Here is an 11,023-nt window from a genome sequence, read left to right as displayed (position 1 = left end):
TATCTTCAGGGGATCCAAGCCCCTTTACACAGCTTCTGTGCTCTGCCAGTTTCTCTGAAGCTGCAGCAAGGGAGGACCCCAAGGTCCTCTCTCACACATTTCGTCCTGGCTGAGCTCTCAGGACGACTCTGAGTTTAGGACTTCCAATCAATAGGAGTCCACCCCCTCCATTTTTTGGAGGGATCTCAAAGAGAGTTTGGGGGAGTTGTGCAGTTCTTACCCCAACAAACTCTGTAGTACTTCAGTTCTCTCTGCTGCTTTTCTCTCTCTCTCTCTCGGCTCGCAGAAGTTTGGCTTATCTCTTATCTCTTATCTCTTGGCTCTGTGCCGCCGCTTTTCTTCTCCGTCCACTGCTGCTCTGCCGCTTCTCTATCTGCCCACTCACGGTGGAGAAAACTCCTTCAGCTTCTCAGCCACAGGCACTTAGCCCAGTTCAACACCGTTCCAAGTCCCTGCAGCCCCCCAGCCGGGGCTGGGGGGGGCTGGAGGCCCCAAGGGGCTCCTGCCCCTGCTCCTCGTGGCCTCAGAACATGGCCACCCTTCTTCCAACAACAAGTACCACTTCTTCTTTTCCAGTCTAGAGATATGTTTATATTTTGCAGGAGCACTGATTGGGTCAAACCCCAAGGGTCACCACCCCCTGGGGTTTACCACTTTCTTAGTTTAGGGGGAAAACCTGGTTCAAACCACTACAACACTCTTCCAGCTATCCAGAATACAAGCAAAGATTGTGTCACCAATAATCACAGAAGTTGTCCTCCAGAAAAAAAATGATGGGAAGTTGTTGTCTGAGGCTTCATGGTCTTCACCAAGCAGAGAGGAAAAAAAATAGCTGATTTTCCTCTCCAACTAGACTGGAGAGGGAATATGTCAGTGAACCGGAGAAAACAAAGATTCTTTTCTCCACCTTTCTTTTTAATAAACACTTCTTTTTTTGAGGAAAGTCCTTGCTATTTCTGTGCTGCATTATTAGTTGTCTGAGTAAAAGATAAATTTGGGGGGAAGAGGAGAGACAAATCAGAATATCTTTATGGGCATATAATCATTAGGTAAAGTAAATTCAAATTTTATGAGACTTAGATAACACTTGGAATATTTAGAGTGGGATTCAGCTCCAAGTTAAGACTGAAATCAGGTGTCACATACTCCAGATGTGTCAGGTATCTGAACTGCAGTTATTGTAAATGTTATTGGTCTTTTGCTGCCCAGACGCTTGACACAACTGAATAACACATGAGAAATATTCATTGTTTGTGATGCAGCAGGGTGTCTAAGAAATCCTGACAGTGCTGACAGATGTATAACAGGAGATATGGAAAGTATGTGCCTTCAGGTGGTGACAAGGACACATTCTGAAATGCTATGTGGGTGGGCAATCAATTAAAATTCTAGATTTCTACTTTAGCATAATGGGATCATTCTTTGCAGTCCAATGATTATTACCAGCCAGAATCCCATCAATTTTAAGGGCAACTTGGACACTTAGCTCATCTACCTCTAAACATACTAGTATATGTCTCTTTGTGAGCTGAATACCGCCTGAGTTTTGAGTTTAGGACTCTTTTAAACTCACAAGGCACCATGAAATAGTTCTATTTTCATCGTCTCTTACAGGCCTCTCTCCTTTGCTGGGTTAGTTAAGATTTGCTATACATGTGATGGTAGTGCATCCTGTCCTCTGTCTGCTTTAAAATACATATTCTTCAGTTTTAGATAAAAGAAGCTCATGCAAAGTAAACACTTATCTATAACAACTTTTTGTGTCTAAGTTTGACAGAATAGTTCCTCATTTAACAAATTTCTATTTAATTTTTTTAAAAAAGAGAAATATGACATTCATCAACAGAAATGTCTATAGCCATATGGCTCTTTAATAGCCAATTATCAAGTAAAAATTAACTACTTGTTTCTTGAGATTAATAGGAACACACCCTGTACAGCAGACCAGGAGTTATGTCTACTCTGTCCCTTCCAATGGAGACTGTACTTTTGGCTTTCCCATGTGTATCTAAAGATACAATCCTAGAGCAAGTACTGAATTCTAATTATCAAACTATTTGAGAATAAATTTGGGAAACTGGGGTGAAAGCGGAATGTTTGCTCTAAAGAAAGTATTTTCCTACTGAGAAAATGAGTAACGGCTACACCAGTCCCCTTTCACGTGACAATATCAATAGCAAGTTATAATTATTCCATGATCAGAAACTCAGGAATGATTTTGATCTTAAACTTTTAAGCCTACTTGCTGAGTATTCATACATCTGAACACAAATGTTTTAGTGGGATATACAAAACCTAACAATTAGGGTGCTAGATAGCAAGTTACTTTTTCTAGTGATCAGGAATAATCAGTAACTGACACAGAAACCAAAAATTCACTATCCGAGAGAGAAACTATTGTTATTCATAATTTTTTTTTATAATTCAATAACAAGTTCTTGATAAATAGTATCTTAAGCTAAAATCTTGCCTCTATATATAAGAAGGAAAAGATCCTTTCTATAGCAGAACTATCGCTGTGCTGTTGTGCCAAGCAGGGACACAGATGGATTCATACACATCCTACAACTTATTTCCTTTGGAATCGATTTCTGTGACCCTCCATAGTAACTTTTAGGAGATGTATATATATATATGTGCATTCAAACGTAAATGCCCAAGAGAATTACTTCCAAGTAGATGCTATACATTCATCAAAAAGCTAGTCCAGTCATGAAGCTAAAGTGCCAAGGCTGCTATAACACAGCTTTACTACAATTCTTTACTTTTGTCCCTGAAGAATATCCCAGGATATTGAAACTCTGGGTTTTGAGAGAATATTTGCCTGTTAATGGAGATAAAGGTTTTCAAGAGCTGAAATGGTTAATTTGAGTGTTTGTTTAACCAGGCCAGTATTCAGTATTCTGGCACATACAAAACACGATCTACCAATGTATGAACCTGGAAAGACTCAGAGATTTACTTTAGATTAAAAAAAAAATAAGTTCAATTTGGGTGCCCACCCTCAAGTTTCTGAGAACTATATGTCACAAAGCAGACATAGCACAGGAAAAATCTTTCTTGTGGTTTTGTATTTTGAAATTGTCAAAACTTCAAAAGATGATTGCATACAAAAGTTTTCAGCTTCTATTGGACTTTGAGATGAAGGTTTGATCTAGGTTAATATGAAGGATTTGAGTAGTATTGTTTTTTGGGGTTTCTGGTATGTTTTACTTCTGTATTTCCCTTCCAAGGGAAGGAAAGCAGTAATGGCAGAGCTTACATAGGAATCAGTGTATCTGATGTGGCCATGAATAAATTTAAGCTAGATGCTAAAAGGGTTCCTTATCTGAAAGCCCGAAAAAAGCATTTCGGTAACAGCAGTGGAGAAAGGTACTGATTGAATTGAACACAGAGAAATTGTTTGAGGTTGTTGCCTTTCATAAAAGTGAAATAGACCTAGTGATTTGAGCAATTCCTTTTAAAACTCAAGTTCCTGTGAAATGGCATAAAACAATTTCATCAGGGCTCTCTTTTTAACCATGAACTATTCTGCTCTTCCCGTGTTCAGACACTTGCTAAGCAGATGTGCTACTATTTGCTTACCTCAAAGTGTGCTGATAAATGTAAACACATGGAGGTACAGTTAATAAAGTTATTATTGCTTTGGGGAATAAATGATTGTGCTGGATTGGAATAATGTTAAACAAGGATAACAAAAAAAATGCATTGATCTTAATTGTTCAGACTGTCTGGAAAAAAGATAAGGGACTGAACTTCTTAATATCACTAGGAGACATTAACAGTACGACATTAGAGCATAGCAGTTCCAAATGTAATTGTTGCTTGCAGAATCTCACCTCAAAGGACTTATGGTAACTTTATGGGTATAGCATTAATATTTTTCTTTCTGAGAGAGAGAATCTTGGGGTTTTTTTTTTGTCTGAGAAGGACTGTAACACAGAGAAAAGGCAAAAGGTGATCATACTAGAAGCTATGTTTCTTTAAAATACTGAATGATTAACGAGTTTGTTGGTATCTTCCTCCTCCATCAAGCAAAAGATATTTCTCATTTTCCTGTTGACCCCTTCAGTGGAGGCTCAAAGGTGTGTGGAAGGCTGTTTAAGACATCAATAAAATCTTTTAATCATCATGTCTTCTTCAACTCACTATAGCATTCTGTCTGATACAGATAGAAAGTTTTGTAATAAAGTGTAAATACATTAGTCCTGAAACTTATTCCTTCTGAGCAATGACAGATGAGGATTCATAGGGGTCATGAGATTCAATTTAATCAGTTTTGGATGGTTTTAGTTTCTCCTGCACCTGACTCTTACTCAAGTTATTTCTAAAGAATATACCTTAAGAATACTATAGAATAAGTGCTTAAATGCTGTAATTACTTGCAGAAATTATGTTTCTTGCAGCTTTTTCACACTTCCATCCCATTTGTACATAACTAAGAATACTCCAAAACAGTTTCCTTTGTAATTTACATTTGTATTGTCGAATCACAGAATCACAGAATATGCTGAGTTGGTAGGGACCCACAAGGACCATCAAGTCCAACCCTTAGCCCTGCACAGAACCATCCCCAAGAGTGCCTGAGAGGATCATCCACGTCTGTGGAACTCTTGAACTCTGTCAGGCTTGGTGCTGTGATCACTTCCCCGGGGAGCCTGTTCCAGTGCCCAACCACCCTCTGGGGGAAGAACCTTTTCCTAATATGCAACCTAAACCTCCCCTGACACAACTTCAGACCATTCCCTCAGGACCGTTCCCCAGTCTCCTCTTCTCCAGGCTAAATAGACCAAGTGAACTCAGCTGCTGAAATGTTAATACAGACTTCAGGGCACAGATTGGCATTTGTAAATAGTGGAGCTGCCCAACTGATAATAGATAAACATTATGAGGTGGTCCAGTAATGGATTTAATTTGGCATAAGACTGTTCAGTATTCAAAAGCAAAGATAACAAAAAGATGTATAACGTGGCAAAGAAAATGTCAGTTCATGGAAGAGACATCTGAGGTCTTGTGGACATATAATAAATACAAAGGCTATTTACTACTTAAGCCATAGTTTTTTTATACCTTGGTTTGGCAGAGAAGGATTTCTAACCATATTTTTGTTCATACTTTCAGCTGTGGAACCAGCGTTTCTCAGGTTCTGGCCTCCATGTCCACTATCTTCTATATCTAACTGAGATCTGACCAGGACAGTGTCCTGCCCTCTGGTCTCAGAGTCAGGTCTGTGACTGTAGATGTGAACTGATTGGTCAGGCTTTGAGTAGGATTTGAGGGAAGCATATTCCAGCTGTCAAATTTACTGAGCACAGGACAGCAGCTCTGGGAAGTTGTACAAAGGGGATTTATCACTGCACTGCTTCCACTATATACTTGGGCAACAACCTGGAGTGTGGTGGAGAATATGAAAGGAACATATGTTCCAGTGCAGCCAGTGAAGATCTCTTTTCCTTCAGACTGAGGTATAACATCATCAAATGCTTTCAGTTCAGTCTACCCAACTTTCCTTTGATCTTCTTATAGAAATTCCTTTCTGGCACACCTCAAAAAGATAGGCTATAAATTTCAACTTGGCTTTGGAAAGGGAATATTCTATGTAAGAACTGATACATCAAGTGAATGTCCTGTTACAGCAGTTTTCCTTGTCTGTCCATTTCTTTATGTTTGAGACATAGACCACCTACTTAGGACTGGAATAACAATGTTGACGTGTATTGTATCTTGTTTCAGTTTTCTGGCAAGGAACAAACCAGTCTTGATGCTATTACAATCTGTCCGTGAATCCAGGCCTAGGTCTCTTCTTATTCTGCATGGGGATTTCCCACCTGAAGAGATTAACTAAAAATTTCCTTTTAAGTGGACATACTAGAATGATTTAGAGAATAAATAGTTGTAGAATTACTTGAGTGATGTGGGAAATACGCATTACTTTTATTACTGACAGTATTAGTATACAAGTAGTGTAAGAATAAATAAGTTAAAAAGACCTAACACCTCCTTCTCTATTCAAAACCTGGGTTTTTTATTTCTTTTTGGTGAATGCACATTCACATGCATCTAAGCACATGAGAATGAAGCTTTTTTCTCTTTACAGCATTGTCTTTAGCCTATAGTATATGCTATACTTATAATATATGCAGTAAACTTGGTCTGAAGGGGCACTGAGTGCCAATCTTGCCTTCAGCTACTCATATTCTCCAGATATTCTGGTAAACTTAATTAAAGCAAAACACCATGTTAGGACCCATTGACTGGGTCACAGATTGGGTATGTGTTATAGTGTATTGAGCAATTGATAAAACTCCATACTTTTCTCATAACATACTACAAACAAACAGAACAAAGAAGGTTCTTCAGTGCTCTGTTGTGGACAGAGACAACAACATTGAACAATAATAGGCTACCTTGCAGTTTGTGTTTTTGATTCTTAGTGTTTCTGAGGTTGAATATTACAGGATCTGCTTACAAGAAAAGAGTTCCCTTGTGTTTGCATGTGGAAATAGACAACATGAGAAATCAACTGAGGATGCTTTGGTTGTTGAAGTCTTCTTCTGCTCTTTGTCATGGTAGTAATTTAGAAGGTTAATAGTTTCTTCTAAAAGTCCATTTTTAAACTTTCAGTTGCTCATAATACAAACCAGTATGTCAAGGTACTTGAAAGGCTTATGAAACCAAATGTTTGCACTCAATCCTAGAAAAAAAAGGTTATTAAAAAAAAAATCAAAATAACCCAAGACTGATAAAGTGTAATAGTTTTTAAATCTTCTTTTTTTCCCCCAACATTTCAACCTCTGAAAGTCTTTAAAAATTCTTGTAACTTCTAAAGCTTTGCTTTTGAAATGAGATACATTTTTCACATTCCTGCACCAACAAGTCAATATTACTATGCATTATCAACAGTGATGAAAGCACTTTACTCTGTGTCCTTGGGTTATACTGGTGAGATATTAGGGGAAAGATGTTCTTGTTAACAAATTATTTTTTTTAAGGACACATAGATTTCAGTCATACAGTAATGTCAACTCAGAGCAGGAATGATAATGGAGTAATTGTTGCGGGGAACAAGCTCAGAGATCTAAATTATCCAGAGAGCCCCTATCCCTGGGATGTCACACTCTTAGCCTGCTGATTAATTACTCTGGCCTCTATGTCAGATTATGGTTCTACAGGAGCTCTAGCTTTGATTTAGGAGCTGGTATGCTTCTAGTTATGTGATTGTAAATAAAATCTTCTAACAATATTTTGAAACAGATCTAGCTTTTCATGCCCACCAATAGGTTATTCTGATAATTCTGATAATTGTAAACTATCCCATTCATTTAATTTAATTTAGGTTTGGAAAACATGGATGTTGATAAGATTAATTATAATAAATTTAAGAAGCACAAGTTTAACAACTTTTGGAGTATCCTTATCACCAATCTGCTTCCTGTTGTTCCAAAACATGAATTACCCTCCTGGCGATTTTAAAACAATGCTGATATACAATAAGAACTAATAAACAAAGAAGTTAAATTATGAGATTAACTGTTAAATGCTCATAACTAGAGTCATAACTAGTGTAATCCCATTAGTAGTCATAGAATCATAGAATTGTTAAGGTTGAGAAAGATCTCTAAGGTCATATTTTTGCAATTTTCTAGAAGTTCTTTATCAGTTTAGTTATCATATTTAAATTATTTCTAATAAGCAAAGATATTTAAAGGACCAGCTTCAAGAAGATTGGAATCTATTGGACAGATCTTAGATTTTCCTCTCTATTTTGCAGGTACTATAGGCATGGACAAATGTTTAGTTTATCTGTTATAAATTCCCTAAATTATATAAGCAAATTATATATTATAAGCAAATGAAGGTTAATAATTAATATTTAATTTAACCTCCTATGTAACACTAACTATGTTTTCATCTAGAGTTTTCCTTGATTTGTCAAATAATTTTAGTTTAAACTAAAGCATATCTCTTGGGAAGAAAATCAGTCTCTATTTAAAGCCTTTAACTGATAAACTATTTATCACAGTCTTTGGTTATCTGTTCAATGGTTAATTGCTCAATCATTTCAATTTAATTTGCACTTCAGTAACTTTTTTCCAGCATGTAATGATGGGCTTTTTTGTACTAAATTAGTTTTCTGCTATCGCTGTTTGTCTACTTACAAGTAATTACAGAACATGATCTAGTTATTTCTTAATTTTGTCTTTAATAAATTACATTAATTGGACTCTATGTGGTCACTCAATGTAAAAGTGTAATGAGAAAACTCCTTTAGGAATCTTTCATGGCCAATCCAAGAAATACGACACAATTTGTTTTCACCAATACTGAATTTAAATGAAAGGGTTATGTACTCATATATGAGTCCAAACACCTGTGAGAACTTGTAGTGGATTTTGAGGGTAAAGTGATAAGTGGAATTTAAAGAAAACCAAACAAAACAACAAACCCCCCACATATCTAATATCTATTATATACCTAAAAGGAAGGATGAGTTATTCTCATTCTGAAATGAAAAGAAAACTAAATATTATGAAGGAAACAAACAACTGATAAAGGATTTGGATGATAAAAACAATAGGTATGTGAAGTATCTGATAAAAACAATAGGTACACAATGTTTCTGAACAGAGATATAGGAAGACCATCTGAAGATCTTCAGAACATTAAGTGATATTGGAAAAGATTAAGTCCTTCTCAAATGTCTCCATCTTCTAAGGTCAAAGAAAATAATAAATATTGTGCATCATCTTAGCATATATTAATGGAGTTAATTTATTTTAGGGATTTAAAATATTGTTTTTATTTATTTTAAGAGAGGAGGTAAACATGCAATAAAACTATTACTATGATAGAGGGTGATATAAAATATTAACTACCTCATAGAAAAACCCTGTTTTGACGCAGGTTATGGTTTCATAAATTAAAGAATTTTTTTACATTTGGATTTATTCCTTTAAGAACACAACTGATCTTACTAGAGTTTGAAGATTACTTAAGTGACACACATAGATGCTGTTTTTTAATAAGAATATATTTTCTATAATTTATTGCTGTTCTGCTTCAGTGGTCCAACCTATATACCATGTTAACTTTGTTCGAAGTTCATTAATGTAGAAGATAAGCCATATTTCAGTTCTGTTACTAAGTTTATTTTCTCTCTTGATATTTGCAGGTACTTTTTTTTTTTCAAAACACATTTAAGAGAAACACCTTTATAAAATAAAGAGATTCACCTTTGTTGTAACTACTTTTTTTTAGATATAAGTGTTCCACCTGTTGATTTTACTCAGGGTATATAAAGCAAGGGGATTATTGACTGGTGTAGCAGTTTTCCTCTGTTGTGTAGATCCTCCTCAGTTCAAAGATTATTGATCTGAAAGACACTAGGAGCCCCTTTGGATCTACTGCAGCCTAATTTGATGCAGTTACCACACAAAAAGTCTACTTGCTAATAATCTTCAAGATTGGAGGAAAATCCAATCTTCTCTGATTGGAGGAAAACTTATTGAACCTTGTTAAGGAGAAGTTCCTCTCGATTAAACATCTCTCTTATACCCACAAGAATCTATATAACAGAGTGTTTGAATAGTTAGGATTGAGAAAAAGTAGGGAGGAAAGGAAGAGAGTTCTAAAAAAACCCTTTTCATATAGATTCGGGGTTGGTTTTTGGGGGGAGATTTGTTTGTTTGGAGTTTTTTGGGTTTTGTTTTTTTTGCTACAGTTATAAAGCCTTATAAAGTAATGTCACTTAAAGAGAAGCCATACTATGGAAGCACATCCAGAAACAAGTCACGTTACGGACTGAGTTAGGCAGTGTAATATCGTTCATTACACATGCTTGAAAAGATTCATTCATGCCAGGATTCAAGATGGATTTTTTTGTTTTTCCTCAGGGAACAAAGACTTCCACTTTTCAACTGGTTTTTTTTCCAACCTGAAATTGGAAGTAATGGTACAAAGGGACCTCAAAATGCAATGGTTATTGCAATTATTGATCATTGAACTGCAAGGAGTAGTATTTCAAGGCATGAACTGCATCCTGAAATTTAAATTCCTAGTTTGCTGACAAAATAAGTGTGTTGCTAAATTTTTATTGCAATCACATAAAAGAATGTAGGATTATAATAAATAGCTCCTAGAAGTATATGTCATTTAAATTAAGCAGCTATTTTACAACAAAACTCTGTCACCCTTTTGGAAACAGGACAGATGATTGAAAATCTGAACCAGATTGATAAAAGTTTCTGATAGACACTGACTGATTCATTGATACAATTGCACTATTCTTTTAACCAGGACCATTTTCACAGATTGTGTCCTAATAAAAATCCACTGATGATTTCCACTTGTAACTGTGGACTTCAAATAAGTCTTTTTCTTTTAGTCAGAGATTACCTGTTTTTCTTGCCTCCAGGTCTGGAGACCTTTGCCTGATGTTCTTGACTTTCAATGAGTATCACATTTTTATTCTAGTTTGCTTCTTTCTGTTCACATATTTTTCCTCCTTTCTCTGAGCAAGTGTTAAAAGCCAAATCATGCACACTCTTCTGGAGCAAATGTGATACATATTTTTATGTTACTAAGTAATCAGGAATTAAAAATTAATATTTTCCCTAGAAAATTTGCTAGATATTTCTATGGTATTCTAATATTTATTTGTATTTTTTATTAATTTTTAATAAGTATTGTGTTAGGAGGATTTTTACTTAAAAAAAGAAAGTTAACACTTGTTTTCTTTTGCTAACATCTAGAAATTCAAGACTTGTTTTCACTTTACAGAAAGCCTACAACAAAGGGGTCTGGCAATGGTTTTTCACTTTGTTTGGGGTATTTGTAATTTAGAGTCTGGCTTAAACAAATGCCTAGGGACAGAGGTTGCCAACTGAATACCCCATTTCTTATTCTCTTTTTATTAATAAATCCGTTTTTCTGATCTCTTAATAAAATCCAGCCTTATGTGATTTTCATTTAACTCCATCAGGTTCTCCTTGCAAATAATATAGTGGCAATGAAAACAAGTTCT

The 11,023-nt window shown here is 35.7% G+C and overlaps 1 protein-coding gene across 1 annotated transcript in view; it reads left to right on the top strand.

Annotated features, from left to right (window-relative positions):
* MALRD1 (MAM and LDL receptor class A domain containing 1) overlaps positions 1-11,023 on the top strand; it is a 248,160-nt gene that overhangs the window by 111,839 nt on the left and 125,298 nt on the right. The gene's annotated exons all lie outside the window — the stretch shown is intronic.

This window comes from Neopelma chrysocephalum, unplaced genomic scaffold (genome assembly GCF_003984885.1).
Source record: "Neopelma chrysocephalum unplaced genomic scaffold, ASM398488v2 Primary Assembly neopelma1_102, whole genome shotgun sequence".
In the NCBI taxonomy this organism is placed as follows: domain Eukaryota; kingdom Metazoa; phylum Chordata; class Aves; order Passeriformes; family Pipridae; genus Neopelma; species Neopelma chrysocephalum.
This window is presented reverse-complemented; position numbering and strand designations above follow the sequence as displayed.